At 38.4% G+C, this 18,152-nt stretch overlaps 2 long non-coding RNA genes across 2 annotated transcripts; one reads left to right on the forward strand and one right to left on the reverse strand.

Annotated features, from left to right (window-relative positions):
• The first annotated feature begins 107 nt into the window (after positions 1 to 107).
• Positions 108 to 8,127, forward strand: LOC115619590. Its single transcript, XR_003995057.1, has 2 exons — positions 108 to 267; positions 3,475 to 8,127. It is a non-coding gene; the product is annotated as an uncharacterized LOC115619590 (long non-coding RNA).
• LOC115619589 lies at positions 7,351 to 18,143 on the reverse strand. The gene is made up of 4 exons (XR_003995056.1): positions 17,922 to 18,143; positions 17,313 to 17,426; positions 14,505 to 14,563; positions 7,351 to 12,199 (listed from the first exon to the last, which is right to left on the reverse strand). It is a non-coding gene; the product is annotated as an uncharacterized LOC115619589 (long non-coding RNA).
• Between the last annotated feature and the right edge of the window lie 9 nt (positions 18,144 to 18,152).

Genomic DNA, 18,152 nt, shown 5'->3' on the forward strand with positions numbered 1-18,152 from the left:
AGCCGGACGCGGCCCCGCCCACGACCAATCGCGGCGGTGCCCAGGGGCGGTCCTCGCGGCCTGGATTGGCTGCGCCGGCCACACGGGTAGCGGGAGGGGCCGCCGTGCTACGTGCAGCCGCCGCCGGTCTTGGGTAGCCCGGGCCGATGCAGGTGGGGGGATGTCTCAGTGACAAGCCCAGGCCGCACCGGTAGAACCGCAGCTGGAGCGGCGCACGGATAAAACCTCCTGTAGACGGACCCGTCCCAGCACAAGCCATACCTGCAGGTACACTGTCTTCCTCCGTGTCCGGCCACGCATAGGGCAGAAGTCCCAACGCTACCAGTCAGTGGTCACTCGCCCATGCACACCTCGCAGAATGGTTTGGGCTGGAAGGGCCCTTAAAGCTCATCTAGTTCCAACCCCCTGCCACGGGCAGGGACGCCTTCCACTAGGCCAGGTTGCTCTAAGCCCCGTCCAACCTCAATGGCTAAAGCCATTTACCTGAATTATTTATGGGCAAAAACTGACAGGATTTTCACAAAATCAAATAAGGCAAGTCTCTTGAGTGTTGTTCACATGATGCAATCACATCTGATTGATTTGGGGGCTCATCTGCAGCTGATCTCTTAAAGCCCCTGGGAAGGGTTAATTTCATGGCAGTCACAAATTCTTTGTAGTACCTCATCACAGCTTAATTATTCATTCATCATTTGGCTGTCACACAACACCAAAAGTATCCTGACATAGAGTGCTACTCAGGGCATACTTTTTTTCCCTCACAGGTAATTCACCATATGAGCATATGGTGCCACTTTAGAATAAGAAATTATGAGTCTTGCTTTTGGACAAAAGACATACCCATTTTCTCGCTCAAGGCAAGCTCTTTTTTTATTGTTCCTAAAAACAGCCCATAGCACAAAAAGTAGACCAGTTATTTCATGTCAACACCTTCAGGCTCACCAGGAAAGCCGTAAGACAAATGAAGGAAATAAACATACACAATATATCTTACAGAACCTGTAGTTGCAACTCTTTGCTATTCAATGGCCATTTGCAGTCTTGGAACTAGAGGGGTATAGTTTCTTTTCACAACTCTCTGGGTATCAGCCTGAATTGCCATGCCAGCCTTTGCACTGGCAGTTTTGTGCCTTAGCAAGGAACGTAAGAGAGATGTAGTCCAAACTCCTTTCTCAGCTCTAATTTTCCCACTTAAGCTCCAGAGGCACTGACAAAATGGTGGGAAAACTTGCAACACTGCTGTCCAGGCTCTGACTACTCTGCGGATTCTAAAAGATTCTTGAAGTTTATATAGCAGTAACACTTTTGAAGTTGACAAAATATTGAATTATAATGTAAAGCTTCCTCACTAATCCAATTTTTGAGGAAAACAAAAATTTAAATCTTTATTTAGACAGTTTAAATTTAGACAGTTTTGCACCTTTCCACTTCTCCTTTTCATCACAAACTTTGGAGTAGCTCACCAAGTGATTGCTATAATGAGCTATAGACACATGGTTCAAGTTGTATATCAGTACAGTAGTCATATGGCAGTAGTTTTTCTGCCACTGAAATCACACTACCCAGCCACATACAACTAGCTCTGCTTCACTGCCAAAGGGGATTGTGTCCCAAGAACTCAAGCTACTCCGGTGTCACTGGAAAACTTCAGGTTGTGTTCTAGAAAACCCAGTGGCACAGAGAACCATGAAGGTTTGGTAAATCCAGAGAAGATGTACCAAAAGTCTGCCAAAACAGGGGAAGGATATCTGTACAGGTTTACAAGTGTATGACTGCACTGAAGGAGGGTTAATTACCCTAGTTTACTAAGCAGACTCTCAGTGTTGCACAGACACAAATCACGCTGACAGCAAGCTATATCTGCAGCTGTGCAAAATGGTACAAGTATTGTAACTCCCAGAGAGCTTAAAAGAGTTCTGTTCTGTTCCCCTTGTAATCAGCAGGAATTTGGCTATTATCTTTTAGAGCAGCTGATCTAAGCCAGCAATAAGACAGTGTAAGCTGAGTTAAAAGACCATCCTGTCAGTTTCCTGTCAAATTTGGGCTCTAATGAAATTCAATCTGAGGTACTGTTTGTCTTCATCAGCTTTATAAATCACTGGGTTGCTTTATACCTTTTACTGCACAGAAACACAGTTATGCACATGCCCCAGTATGTGTTGAATGGATGGCTGCTACATTCTGAAGATTTTACCAGTATCTTTTCTACCTTTTCATCAAAATAACTGCTCTTAAAGCATTTATTCCACCTTGAAGTAATAAATTGCTTAATTTGGTAGGGGTCATTTTGTGTGCTGGTTTTTGGGTTTTGGGTTTTTGTTGGTTGGTTTTGTTAGGTTTTTTTGGTTTTGTTTTTGTTTGGTTTTGGTTTTGTTTTGTTTTTTAATGTTTACATGGGTTTTGGTTGGGGTGGAGTTAATTTTCTTCATAACAGCTCATATGGTGCTGTGCTTTGGATTTGTGACCAAAACAGTGTTGACAACACATGGATGTTTTGGCTGTTTCTAAGCAGTGCTTATGCAGCATCAAAGCTTTCTCTGCTGCTTACGCTGCTCCCTCAGTGGGTGGCTGGGGGTGTGCAAAACCTGGGAGAAGAAGCAGAGAGCTGACACCAACCAAAGGGATATACCATCCATATGGCCTTATGCTTGGCAATAAAAGCTGGGAAAAAGAAAGGAGGGGTGGGGGGTAGGTGGAGGGGGAGGGCGTAGGTGTGCATTTACATTATGGCATTTGTTCTCCCATGTAACTGTTGTGTGTGATGGACCCCTGCTTTCCTGGAGAAGGCTGAATACCTGCGTGCCAATGGAAACTGAATTCAGTATTTTGCTTTGCTTGCACACACAGATTTTGCTTTCCCTATTAAATTGTCTTTATCTCATTCCATGAGTTTTTGCACTTTCACCCTTTTGATTCTTTTACCCATCCCACTGGGGTGGGAGTAAGCAGGCAGCTGAATGGGGCTTAGCTGCCTATTTGGGCCTAACCCACAAGGTTTTAGATAGTTTATGGCGAAGCAGTGTTTAGAAGTGTACACTATTTAAGGAAGGTAATGATTATATATACTGAATAATGAACTGAATATTTTATTTTTGAGAGCTGCATGAACAGATTTCTCACTATCACTATCTTTGTCATTTATCTAGAAACTATTTACCCACTTCAGAGATTCTTATTGTAAGGTCAGATAGATCATACAGACCTATTACTTTCTTAATAACATGCAGATCTTTCCAGCATTAAGTACAGGTTGAAATGAAACAGTAGCAGCTAAAAAAGAACTTGATTTTTTTAGAAAAGCAACCAACCTTCTTTTTGGGTAAGGAGATATCGATCATAATCCTTGTTAAAATATTCTTATGATTAGCTGCAGGTAAAGATGTTATCTTACCCTTCTATTGTATATTTTTTTACAAAAACGATGCATATTGCTAAATCTTTACCTATTACCTACATAGACCTTCTGTTTTGCAGACATCATATAGCTATCTGACAAGACCCTGATGCTGTGCTGTCCATTCAAGTCTGATACTAACAACACACTGCTCTTGGCCTACAGAAAGAGGATGTAACTGAGCTGAAACTCTTGAAGGTTAAGTTTTTACAGGCTCCTGGAGCACTTGAGGTGATGAATCTACTGACATAAATAGACTGTTGAATACTTTTATCCTGTGTAAGGACATATTACAGTAAAGAAAAGTGTGTCCCTTCCCAGAGTCTACTCCAATTGACCAGTATTCATCCTGAGTCCTTGAAATCAAATTTGCTTATAGCACTGAAGGTTTGGTGACACCAGACATGCTTACAGATGCAAAATAACATCCACTTTTCTAATCTTTCCTGTTCATTATTCAAAGCCATAACAAGCCTTTCTGGCTGCAGCATTTCATTGGAGCTCAGGTTCCACAGTTGGTTTTTAGCAATGCATTTTTACTTTCTTTAGTCTTTGACATCCCATTTCTGTGGCATATGTTCATATTCTACTGATTTTTTAATGGAAAGCATACACAAGAAATGTTGCATTATGAAATAAATCTACACTAGAAAGAATTGTAAATTTTTATTTTTTTAACGTTACCAACATCTGAACTTAGTTTAATTTTCTAATTGGTTCTATGCAAAATGTTGGTTTACGTCACCTCATTATCAGTATGCAGACATCCTGAACTAAGTCTCTCCCAAGAATTCCATTTAACACTGAAAGATCCATTCAGCACTGTTGCCAGAAAAGTGTCAACTGTTTCAGTCACTAGGTAAGGCTTTTGAAGAAGATTAGTAGAATTTCTGGAACACAGGAGTGATGTTCTGCCAAATCAAGAAGTTTATTGTTCTCGCAATCTTAGGTGATTTATCCCACTCCATCTAGTATGAGATAGTTTGTATTCTGGAATTGCCTCTCTGTGTCAACAATAAAGATTGTTTAGTTGACAACATTAGATAAATAACCCCTGGCTAGGCAAAATTAAGTAATGTGAATCTCACCCAGGTCAATTATTGTGGTTGGATACATTCTGGGGTCTCATAAAAAAAACCAAAGAAAGTGGTCTTGAGCGATATGTAGATAATGGTTCTACACCTAATAGGATTACTTAGAGTATATTAACAGCTCGAGTTACTGATTTGATGCAGACAACAAAACCTATAAAGAAAATTTCTTAAAATAAAAATATAGTAAGTCTTTAAAAGCAGGCCAGCAGAGAAGAAAACCACACAACTGAAGAAAAACATTACTAGATGTAGATGGCATCACACAAGTTGTTCTAACCTAGGCTCTTCACCCTTATCACTGCCTTTCCAGTTTTTCTTTTTATTCTTGGTGTCATGCCTCAGGATTAATGAGTTCTAGATGTTACCACTTATCCCTCTGTTTCTCAAGCTCTGTGAATGTGCTAGTAAAGCTAAGTTAAGACATTTGGTATAGAGTGGGTTATGTTGGCGCAAGTAACCAGAGGCCTTCCAGATCTATGAAAAAGCAGAGTGTCTCTTCAGCCACGATTACTGTTGTTACTTTCACTATGTCAAATACCAAAGGGACAATAGAGCCAATTATATCATATCAAAGATTAGCTGGACTAAGATAAGCATGTATTTCTGCTTTAACAAGAAGATGTCATGTCACTGAGTTTAGTCAATGATGTATTTTGCTTAAGGGAACAATGAATGAAAACGGCTTAAAATTTCAAAAAGGAAATTCAATTAATATCTTTAACAGACTAGCGCACAGAATGTGATAAGACTACTGTGACATATTCTTTGGGTTTTATTCAATTACACTTTATATTTCAAGCAGCTCAAATACATTAATAAGTCTTGGTGATCAAATGGTTTTATGGTGGCAGTTAACTAATAAAAGGCAAACTTCAAATATGGATTTATGCACCTAATGAGATCAGTAATAGTAATATGAGCGATGCAGGAATTTATTTCAATACCTCAGGGGTGGGAAGATACAGATCACCATTAACACTTTGATATTTATCATTGTGGTAGAAACTTACAATTTGGTCAACAAGCCAAATTCTTTGAAACCCAGTCATATCAACATTCTCTTGGGGAAGATAATAAAATGTGATTACTCAGTTGTTGCAACTTGTTGACACTGAACGAACTGCAAGATTGCCATGCAATATGCTTAAGAACAAAGTTAAGGAAACATAAAAATCATATTGTCAGAAATTGATACTTTGGTTTTATTTATCAACATGAAGCCAATGAAGTTTGAAATTTTAAGTTTTTTTTCCAGTGAATGGAATGTGGAAACAGAATATATTTGACTTTAGTGAAATATATTCTTACTAAATAGTAACATTTTATAACAAATATTACAATGTCATTTTCTAAATAAACCAGAAATACTAAGCATTGACTCAGTTCAGTAATAATACACATCTTCTTGTAATGGTACAAAGTCTCCTGGGCCACTAAGAAAGGTATCAACTTCTTTATTTTGTAGTAACTTCTTGGCCAGCATAGATTGTTTCTGAAATCATCTGAACCATGTGCCTTGGTCATTAGAAGGAAAGACCACCATTTAATTACAGGAAATGTAATTCAGACAGACAACATACTTTGTAGTAGAAAAAGATAATATTTGGGTATTCCAAACTGCCCAAGAGCCAAAGCAGGAGAACCTCAGATGGCAAAGATGGGAAGCGGAAGAAAAAATGAGGCCTGTAGAAGACTTCTGTTCTGTTCTTTTCTGTTCTATGATCCTACTCTTTCTCCATAAACCACAACTGTTCTATCTCTAGTACATTATTCATACTTGCTGGTCTTCCATTAATAGATTAGTTCAGCTGGAAAGGACCTACAACAATCATTTAGTCCAACTGCCAGAGAAATTTAGGACTGACCAAAAGTTATGCACCTAACTTTTACACATTTTACTCAAGCGCGTTTTACTCAAGTTATTGTCCAAATGCCTCTTAAACACCAACAGCATGGGGCATTGACCACTCCCTATTAAGCCTGTTCCAGTGTTTGACCACCCCGTTGGTAAAGAAATGTTACTTAATATATAGTCTGAGCCTCCCTTGATGCCACTTCAAACCATCCTGATGCATCCTGCTACTGGATACCAGGGAGAAGAGATCAGCACAGATTTCATGCTGTACATGCTATGTCTTCCCACTGTCTTGTCTCCACTAATATTCTGACCTGATTTATTTACTAAAACCCCCACACCCAACCCCAACATAGCCAACATTAATTGGATTAGAATCTGATTGTCACATTAAAAAAATCGCTGAGCAAACACAGCCTTTTAACAGTGCAGTCACAGTTAGCAAAGTTCCTAGATAAACTGTTCTCTATGCAGTAATGAATGTATTACAAATTGTGATCCATTAAACAAAGCAAGTACAAAAACAGTGTCAGTAAGAGTTGCAGATAACTGAAAAAGTATAGTAAGTAAAAAATGACAGGAAGAAATCAGTTATGCATCATTTCAAGGAGCAACTGTAGAGTATGTATTTTATTTATTACATCAAGGCAATTTTAAGTGTGCAACAGGGCACCTAATCACTCTACAGTAAATGAAAGGTGTCTCTTTACATTGAAGTTACCATGAAATACTAGTTGCAGTGCAGTAATAATACACAAAAACATCAACTGGGAATACTGCACAGTGGACACAAATAGGTCCAGGAATTTCCTGAAGCACGTGGAAGATAACTTTGTCCGGGTACTACAGGAGTTGACTACGAAATATACCCTCCTAAAAAACCAAAACAAAAAAAAACCAAATAAACAAACAAACAAAAAAAAAAAAACCACCAAAAAACCAAAATCAGTATTTTTAATTATAAAAGAATATAAAAGTACAGTGAAGAGATCCAAGTTTATCACACAGTTTTGATTTTATGAGGCAAGGTTTTGGCAGTGGAAGAACTGCACGGGTGGATGAGACCAGGGGCTGCACCAGTGAAGCTGGTGGTGCCTCTGTGAAAAATGTAATTAAGAAAGGATAAAAAATGCTGCCCAGTGACTGTGAAAGAGAAAAAAACATGGAAACAATGATCCTGCAGCCACCAAAGTCAACGAAGAAGGAGCAGAAGGAGGTACTCCAAGCACTGAAGCAGATGTGCCCCTGCCACTCATAGAGGACCATGTTGGAGCAGAGGAAAGATTCCACACTTCAGCGCATGGAGGACACTATGCTGCAGCAGGTGGAGATGCTCTGAAGGAAGCTGCAGCCCTTAGAGGGCCCACATCAGTGCTGCAGCCTGTGGAGAGGGGCCCACACCAGAGAAGGTTTTCTGGAAGGAACTGTGGCCTGTGGGAGACCCATGCTGAAGCAGTCTGTTCCTGAAGGACTCTACTCCAAGAATGACCCAAGTCGGAGCAGTTCACAAAGGACTGTAACATCTGGGAGGGACCCCACGCTGGAGCAGAGGAACATTGTGAGCAGGGAAGAGTGGCAGAGAGGAACTCTTACGGACCCGTCCACAACTCCCATTTCCCCATCCTCCCTATGCCACTCAGAGTGGACAAGAGGGTGGACAAATCAGGAATAAAGGAATGAAGTTGAACCTGGGAAGAAGGCTGGGAGTGGGACAGAAGGTATTTTTAAGTTATGTCACCATCCTACTGTATTTTAAATCGGCAATAAATTATTTATTTCTCCAAGTAGAGTCTGTTTTGCCAATGACAATAATTTGTAAATAATTGAATTTCAATCCCCCAGTCCTGTTGAAGAGGGGGTGTGAGAGAGCAGCTGAGTAGGTGTCTGGCAGCCAGCCATGGCCAACCCACCGTACCAGGTTTGGACTCCACGAAAGCACTTGCATATGAGCACAGGGAGGGAAAAAAAAGAATAAAGGGAGAAAAAAAATGAAAAAAGAAAAAAAAAAGGATGAGAAAGGTCCAATGCTTTTAATTCCTTTACTGGGAAAGAATATTCAGAGTATATTTGGGTGATCTCCAAAGAGCCGCACCAGAATATAGACCCAAGTCTGTATTTCCATGAAAACCATGTGCCAAAAGAAGCTCATTTGAAAAATCTTACCTCATACGTGGAAACATATCTATCTTTTAAGGGAAGGAGGACAAAAGAAATAATTGAAATATTTGCCAATAATCATTATTTATTAATTGCAACATGACATACATATCCTGAATTAATCATATTGCTTACAGACCTTGCATTTACTGCAAAAATTCCTAAATTCTGAGAATAATTACCATCACAAAAGACTACTGACAAAGACTACTGACTCCAAATTTCTACATGGGTACAAATACATGATGGGTTTGAACTGCACACTGGGCTCTCCTTAGGCAGAGCACTCTTTTTTTCAGTGGAATAGTCAGCACATATTCCAATAGCTCTCTTTCTACTTATCATTATTTCAAAAAAAGACTCAAACCTGTTTCTTTGCACAAGCTAAGTATGCAGGTCTTTGCCAAGATTCCTGTCTATTGTGCATTTATGAAAGCAAACATGAATGCCACTGATTCCAGTAGGAAGTCTTGCAGGCCTGACACATTCAGTGCCAAAACAAGGGCTCTAATTAGCGAGCAGTTCTGGTCAGACAATAAAGGCCTTAACCTTCCTTGGGGAATAATGAGCTAGGCAATGTCTGAAGCCCCCAGATAAGCTTTAGAGAACAGGGAGATTGCAGAGAACTGCATTAAAGGGACTAAACTGACAGACAGAGGTGACCGAACGGTGAACTGTGCACTTGGCAATCAGCAGCCAAATGCCTGCTATACATAGGCATCATTCAGTCTTTGGTTTCCCTTCTTTGTCTGGATTATCAACAGAATTCAAAGGATTATATTGGTTATTACAACTATTTAAAACAAAACAAGGGATTTGTTTAAATAGTTTTTAGTACCTCCAAACTTAAGCAATTACTTCTATTCAAAGACAATGCTTCTTGACAATACTACATAAAATTTTATCTTAACAGAATAATTAAAAACTCACGAGCAGTATCAGCCTTTGAGAAGTAGAATTGTTCAGCACCATGTGTAACTTAAGACTGTTATCAAATCAAGTCACATACTTTTAAGTATATCAATTTCTAAAGAAATCTATCTAAAGAATAAACCTACATAGAAAGTCCTTTCATATTAAACACTGCATAAGCACTTATACATACATGTGAGACCTACATCTAGATTTTGTTATGTAAGTTACCTTGGATAGCTTTACTTCTTTCCTCACATCGCCACTTTAGAGTTCTGACAATCACAAAAATCTCATTTTAAAATACTTTACATATAATTACATGAAATGCATAAAAGAGCTTAGACTTCTTAGAAGTTTACAGTGGCAAAAAAAATTTATAACAATCAGGCAATCATACATTAACTGTGAATGTTATGAGATGTGCAAAGCTTGAACAGAAAAAAAAAAATCCAAATACTATACGCATTCTACATAATATGTATGCCGAATATGTGTTAAGACATTCCTAAAACAAATTCCTCCTGTTAAAACTTTTCAAGAGACTTCTGAAAATACATTATTTTTAAACAAAATGCAAATTCTAAAAATGAAATATTAAAAGGATAAACAGAAACTAAGAAAAGCAGACATTTAAATTTGTATTATACTGATTCCCAAATTGCAGTTGTCCTTTTGACAGGAAAATGTTTGGTCTTTGTGATGTATGTTTCATTTTCAGTGTCAAGTTGATGTTAATTTTAACTACTTGCTTTCCATAAGTATCCTTCGTTCTTGAAGAGATGTAAGAAAATTATTTGGGGAAAAAAACACCAAAACAAACAACCCAAGCAAAAATCCAACAAATACTATTTCAAGCTAATTCTTGAAGAGACGTAAGAAAACTATTTATGAAAAAACATTAATAATTTCAAACTGGTTTCTGATAGTCAAGTTTTCTGCATTTTGTTTAGAACTGATTATTCTTACTAGCTTAAGAGTCTACTATGTTTCTCTTAGCAGCAATATTGCTATAAATCTATTCTAAAACAATTAAGAGATATTAAAAAAAATCCAGAAGAAAGTAAGTGTATCAGGAATTATGTTTATATTAAAAAACCCTCTACCTTAGTTGCAATAGTACATGGAGTGGTCTAAGGAAATAAAACCACAGAGCCACAAAAGCATTATTAGAACTCAGGACAAAAATACACTTACAATACTGCTCTTCTTTTCTCCAAATCCATGCAGAGTAGAATTAAGGATAAAACTTAAAATGCATAAATAAATCCTACAAATGGCTTTCTTAGAAACTCACCCATATTCAGACATCTCTCTCTAAGAAAGTATGTAGACACAAAGTACTCAAATCCAGCAAATACTAGTATTTTTATTAAATGTGGACTTGTCATGGTCAATAGACGCCAAACAAGAATGTCAAGGGAAAGAAGCTGTAGAGGTGTTACAGAGAACAGAGCATCAGGGCTCATTTCGGGTAAAATTTCATGAAAGAGATGTCAACTCCTACTGCCTCCTTGCTCTCACAAGAGGCAGATAGTCCCCTCCTCACTCCCTGCTTAGTGGTATGGCCTCAGATATCCCTCATGGCTGCTCTTGTTCCTGGGTTGAATACACACAAGAAAGCCCTTTTCCCCTCAAGCCCTGCTGACCAGCCCAGAGAGCTGAACTGGCATGCCATGGGAAGAGGACACTGGCAAAAGCATCTAGTCAAGGGGAAGTGCATTATCACTAGCATTAGGTCTCCTGATTAGCACTGCTGCCTTTTGAAACCTCACCACCTTAAAAAAAAAAAAAAAATTAAAAGGAGAAAACCCACAGCAGTTCTAGAAATAACAATATTCATCAGTATTTAGACTCTCAATCTAGAACAAGCAGGAAAGCAACAGCCATCAAGTCCAAAAGGCTTCAAAGAGCCTTCCATACTACCCATACAGCTGCACATCATAAAAAGCTCCATGACTCTTCAGTTAAAAAAACCTAAAAAGCTCAAGAAACTAGTGTGCTATAGAAGACAGAAGGAGCCTGCAAACACAAAGATCAATTTCAGCATGCAAGAATGGTCCATAGGGATATAAAGGTAACTTCCTTATCAGATTGCCAGCCCAAGCCTGAAATCCCATTGAAAATAATGAAAATTTTGCCTAAACAATAACTATGCTAGTTGACAAATAAGAAAACACTCAAAATTTAAGAAAATGTAGCACATTCAGGATGATCTCTTTTTTCCACTCTAGTCAAATGTAACACTAATCTATACTCCAGAATTATTTGCAGCAATCCATACTTTGACAGGAATTGACATCTTAGTAGTAGAAAAATTTGGAAGTAAACATTGGATACATATGCCCACAATCCCAACCCAAACACAATTTCATTACTTTCTCATTTTCTTCCATGTGATTGTTGTTTTTTTCTGTCAATAATTTCTTTTTTCCTTCTTTTTTTTTTTTTTTTTTTCTTTTTTGAGTCATGAAAGATTTGAAGGAAGAAAAGAAAAATTACAGTCTGAAATGCAACATGAAATAGCAACAGTGATTTATGACCTGGATGCTTCTGATAAGTTGCCACTCTAGCATGCCAAGCTGGATTCTTTAAAAAAATATGGGAAAATAAATATTTGAAAGTATGTCCTATTAAAACTGATCCCTTTAGTTTGCATTGCTAACAGAAGGAAAGCATACATTGATCCCTGTAAGAAAGTGTCTGAAGAATCACTGGAATTCAAGTTGGTTTTGTTCACATCAGGGAATATAGGTATCTCATCCGTCAGGTTGAATAGAACTGCATCTACAGGAAAAAGCAACAGCAAAAAGTCTGTGAAGTAGTCATGGGGTCTGACCTATTCAACCTACTCAGAAACTAACTCAACAAGACTATAAGTAAAACACATCACATGTGCCTTTACAAATATTTTTGGACAGGTCAAATTTGGTCATTTTTTTGGCCAGGACACCAACTACTATGAATCCATTCTAGACCACATTCAACCACAAGGAGAACTAAGGGGAAAAAACACATGGGGAATGTCACTCCTCCTGATTTCAATGGCAGCAGAAAAGCATAACTGCCTCCAGACCCCAAGTGAACCTAAGCATACAGATTTCTAGAGGCACCCTGTTCTCATCAAGGCCAAGAGAAAGAAGTATGGGGGAGTGATCAAAGGCCACAACCAGCATACTTTGAATTACAGGGCCTCCCTGAACTGTTTACTGACAGCTGTGAGGAAAAAAAAAAAATCATTTAGCCCAGACAGATGCATACTTTAAAATGTCTAGAATTACAACAGACTTTGGCCTTCAAAGGCTTTTATTTACTTGGCTTTTGAAAAGTTCTCTTGCCTAAGTCCATGAACTAAAAGCAGTATTCACGAGACAGACAACTGAAAGCAATTCCCCGTTTAAATTCCTATTCACCTATCCACCTATCCTCCTTCAAGAAAGAAGGGAAGCATTGCCCTCTAGAGGAAATTATTACTCTCTGGAAACTCTGTTACAGCAGAGGAAGGTCTAGGCCTCATCCTCCAAATTCTCTTTATCTTCAGCTCATTACAAAAGCTCCCATTCAAGATCTTCCCCAGTTTCTACATCCCCTACCAAAACACGTAAACTACACAAATGAAATTTTATTGTTATAAAAAAACGTTTGGTTTTGGGTTGTTTGGGTTTTTTTTCAAGTACACCATGCACTGATTAATTCAGACTGGCTTTACAGTCTGTTTTGAAGGGCTTTAACATACTTAACATACGAGTCAATTACATCAAAGGGACAGGGAAGGAAACAGGCTTTGACAGAAGCAAACAAAAATTTGACAGAGGCAAATACTCCTTTCTGCTTAAAATCTGTGAAGGCATTCAGATGATCAAAAGGGGAAAAACAGTGCAATGCTTTGTTGCAGTAATGCTTTTAAAAAATTAATCCAGATCATAAATTAGGATTAAAAAAATCACCTCTTCAGCCAGAGGACTGTCAGGTATGGAAGGGAAAAAAACAATTTCCTAAATACTAATATTTAAAAAAGACTCTAAGTATAGCCTGGGTTACATGAAATCACTTTAGACAGTTTAGATGATTACATCCACCAACTGCAACCACTGCTCTGGCTGATCTACTGCAATTCTCTGCATTGGTGTCTTCTAACAGTGCTTTTCAGCAAATATGAAGTATGTTTTTCCCCTCGTACCTTTTGGCCTAAGTACCTCAAGCCCCTGTGGTACTAAAGACACAGGATTATAAATGGTTTTGTAACATACTGCAAGAGGGATTGCATGAGGAAGCAGCATTCTTCAAACTCCCGTATCATAGTCTCATTTTTAAAAACTATCTTGACCTTGTTTTACCTATATCCTACATGGATATAGGTAAAACAAAAGTGCATACGTGAATGTACATCAAGGAAAAAGGAAAACATGAGTGAAAAAAAATGGCCGTATCAGTAAGGCAAATTAATCTATGTATACTAAAAAAAACCCAAACAACAAAACCCAACTCTCCCATGTAAAGGAAGGAGAACAAACCCAAATTCAGTTTTGTTTTTGACTTCAGAACTATATACAAGTATAAAAGAAACCTGAACAACTGAGTAACACTAAATATGTCTCAGTTTGATGGCAGGTATTGTAAGTTAGTTCTAGAATCAGCTTCCATAAGAATACTTTTGTTGCCACTAAGACTTCTGACACATTGATTTAAGACATTATTTAGGGGGAGGGAGGGGAAGCATGACCCTATGATTCTTATTAAACTCTTAAATTGATTTTAAAGAAATGCACAGATTGATTCACAGGATATGCAGTTACAATATCCAACAACCACTTTTGTTTAATCAAGTTTATATGCACATTACCAGGACTGAGAGCATGTTTCCTTGTAGAATCAATGCTGCAGAGAATAAACTATTCTATCATTCCTTGGAAAGGTCCCCACCAATAGGGCACAGAGGTATATTTAAGGTACATTTGCATTTTCTACTCAAGCTTGTCTATTCAATAGGTGAATAATAACCAACATGGGAACAACTGTTTGTTTGGATAAAGTTTTTAATTTCTCTTTGAAGTAAAAAGGTGGGAGGAGAGGGGGGGGAAGCAGAAATTACCTAGACACAGTCTGTAACATCCTTTCTTCTTCAGCTAAGCAGCAAAGAATACCACTTCTCTGAATTTAGAAAGATAGTCAGTTAGTAATTCACAATGCAAACCTGAATCTGAAATCTGTTTATTCACACGACTTTCCTGTCTGGCAGAACAATTACAAGTGATATTAATAGAAAATGCAACTATTTTTAGGAATGTTTCGATCAGAACTGCACTAATTTGAAGGTTATTGGGCAAGTCTCTCCTGTCTCTCGCTTAATTTTAAAATAAGAATGCCAAAGAATTGTCAAGTATTGCGACAATAAAGTTGTGGAATATTTTCAGCATTCCGCTCATGATGTTCCACTACTAAATACTGTGTGTATTTTAAAAAGGGAGTTTTGTGGGTTTGATTTTGGTTTTTTTTGCTTTTTTCCTTGAAGTACCTCAGCAGTGTGGTGCTTTCAACCTTGAAAATTCAGCCAATACATTTTTAAATGATTTTGTGAACAACTTCTCCAAATACAAGCTCATTACTTTTGCAGGTATACCTGTCTGCAGGTGTCTGTACACTTCTGATTTAATTGTTTAGTTACTCTAACCAAAGTAAAGCAAATTGTGACATCTATTTACCATGCTTCTTCTGATATGATTAATGTAAGTCCTATGTGTTTGCAAACAAATCCAAGTATTTTACAGTGTAAACATTATCAGTGTGCTCATTTACAGACCAAATGAATAAATACATTTTTAGACTAATCTGTGCTAGTTATATATGCCATTCTTAATAACAAACTTCAAAATCGCCTTTACAATAAAAATCACATTTATCAGTTCACATCTACCTGGTATAATCCTTCCAAGTTCTTTACCAGTGCATCTCATATTGTGAACAGGACTTTTCACTATACACTACTGAAACCAGACAACTAAATGCAAATTTTAAGATTCTTTAAAATAGATAAACTTATATAACAGGAAAGTTGAACTTCTATAAACATGCTTTAGGATTACTAGCATGCCTAAATAGTAGCTTAAGGCTTAGAATTATAACATTCATAAGCTTATCCCTGCTACTTAGATCAATATCACCATAATAAGGCAAAGCAGGGAAGTTTGAACTCATGGAAAGAAACCCTTACTAATATACTTCATGACCACTAAACTTCACACACTGCTTGCCATAACCAAGCAATAATGGTGTGGTTTGTGGTTTTAACAAGAGTCTGAATAGCTGACTAAATAGCTATTCTGAGAAAGATTTAAGAGTGTCATTTAATTAGAATGGAAAAGTTCCCATGTTATCTACTCTGAAAACCACCCTGCTTTAACAGTCTTCCAGGAGGCTATTTTCAGACATAACATGGGAATGGATCACAGCTAGACCTCACATATACTGGATGAGCTACAACTTTGATGCAAAGTGAGCTGTCTGACCACCAACTAACATTCATAAAGTGACCAAACACCTCCTCAACAAGTGCCAAATGCTGACCTAGAATTCCAGGCACAAACATGTAGGCAAAATACAGCAATCACTGTGGGCTCCTTATACATACAGTAATCGCTTTTTCCCTTTTTAGTAATTCAGACATATTAGCAGTTACCTAAACCAGAAACTGTAACACTACCACAAACTATGCCCTAAAGAATTATTACTAATTTGCATTTTAAAAGGGACTCCTAATGCAATAAACTCATAAACATTCATATCTGCCTTGAGAACAGTAGTTTTCCAAAACCGCTATGAAAGAGTATACTATATGAACTGCGCTGTTCAAAACTTATATCCAACTAGAGCTTCTGTGGATTTATAAAACTACCTTCAGAAACAAATGTGCAGCATTTGTACACCTGGCATAGTCTTTGCTAATCCTTAGAACAGTTTTTACAAATACCAGGGAGTTTTTCTGTTCACACACACAAGCACATATGAGTCAAAGTTTAAAAATATCAAAAATGCTATTTTGCTATTCATATTCTTCATTATAAAGGCAATATGACCTTAGAAGTGTGCGGACCAGCCCAAAATAACCATATTTTTGCAGTCCTCATTATTTTTCTTATATGAGCGCAGACTTCTAGAGAACCTTTTTTTTTTTTTCCCCATGGTTATAACCTTAAGCTCACAAGCAATTTTTAAGAAAGATTCAACTTTTTAACTGTTTGTACTGGGAATTTAACATTTTGGTTTACAAGTTAAACTTTCAAGGGACCTCCTTGTAAGTTCAGAATGTATTTGTGCTGTAAGGAAGTGATTCTATACTAAGAATATAGAATCATAGAATCATAGAATTGTAAGGGTTGGAAAGGACCTTAAGACCATCTAGTTCCAACCCCCCTGCCATGGGCAGGGACACCTTGCCCTAAACCACGTGGTCCAAGGCTCTGTCCAACCTGGCCTTGAACACCGCCAGGGATGGAGCATCCACAACCTCCCTGGGCAACCCATCCCAGTGCTTCACCACCCTCACTGTAAAGAACTTCTTCCTTATATCTAATCTAAACTTCCCCTGTTTAAGTTTGAACCCATTACCCCTTGTCCTACCACTACAAGTCCCTAAGGAAGAGTCCCTCCCCAGCATCCTAGCATATGCGAAGTATCTGAAGCACAATAGCAGTAGCTCATACTAGAGACAGACTGGAGGGAAATCTTTAAAGCTACTATTCCTTGTTAAGGGCAATGGAAATAAAGCTCTGGAAAGAAGTATTATTATTGAAGAGGTATATTCAGTCTCTTAACTATCAGCCAGTCTCTTAATTCAGTAATTGTACCGTGGGTTAATGTCTTAATTTTTTTGCCTTGAGATACATTTGGAAACTCATCTTACAGTCACATGCTCCTTGTGTTTCTAGCATAAAGATGTTATAGAAGCACCACATCTTCCAAGGCTTCCCAGCAAACCTTGCAGAAGAGATTCCAGACAGCAAATCAGGATAGACCACTGTGAGAACATGAATGAAATGAAAATAATATTAATTAAAAAAACCCACCCCAAACAAAAACGCACAGTCCCTCCCCCCAAAACAAACAAAAAAACCACCAACCCCCGCTCCCTCCCTCAAAAAAGAAAAAAACACCACCAAACCAACCAAAAACCCGACACACTAAAGTCAAGTGCATTACTGACATACATTATCTGGCCAACACATCATAGAATCATTTAGGTTGGAAAAGACCCTTACAACCATCAAGTCCAACTTGTTCCCCCAGCACTGCCAAGGCCACTAAACCAGTCACTTAGGGCCTCGTATACATGGGTTTTGAACACTTCAAGGGACAGTGACTCCACCACTGCCCTGGGCAGCCTGTTCCAATGCCTGAACACCCTGTTGGTGAAGAAATTTTTTCTAATCTCCAGTCTAAACCTCCCCTGGTGCAGCTTGAGGCCATTTCCTCTTGTCCCATCACTTGTTCTTTGGAAGAAAAAACCAGCCACCTCCTGGCTCCATCCTCCTTTCAGGCAGTTGTAGAGAACGATAAAGTCCCCCCTGAGCCTTCTCTTCTCCAGACTAATACCACCAGTTCCTCCAGCTGCTCCTCATCACACTTGTGATCCAAGCCCTTCACCAGCTCCGTGGCCCTTCCCTGGAACCGCTCCCGCACCGCGGACATACACAGCTCCCAGGACCCAACCCCCGCGGCTTGGGCGGTGCTTGTTGCGGCGTGT

This window comes from Strigops habroptila, chromosome Z (genome assembly GCF_004027225.2).
Source record: "Strigops habroptila isolate Jane chromosome Z, bStrHab1.2.pri, whole genome shotgun sequence".
Taxonomy (NCBI): domain Eukaryota; kingdom Metazoa; phylum Chordata; class Aves; order Psittaciformes; family Psittacidae; genus Strigops; species Strigops habroptila.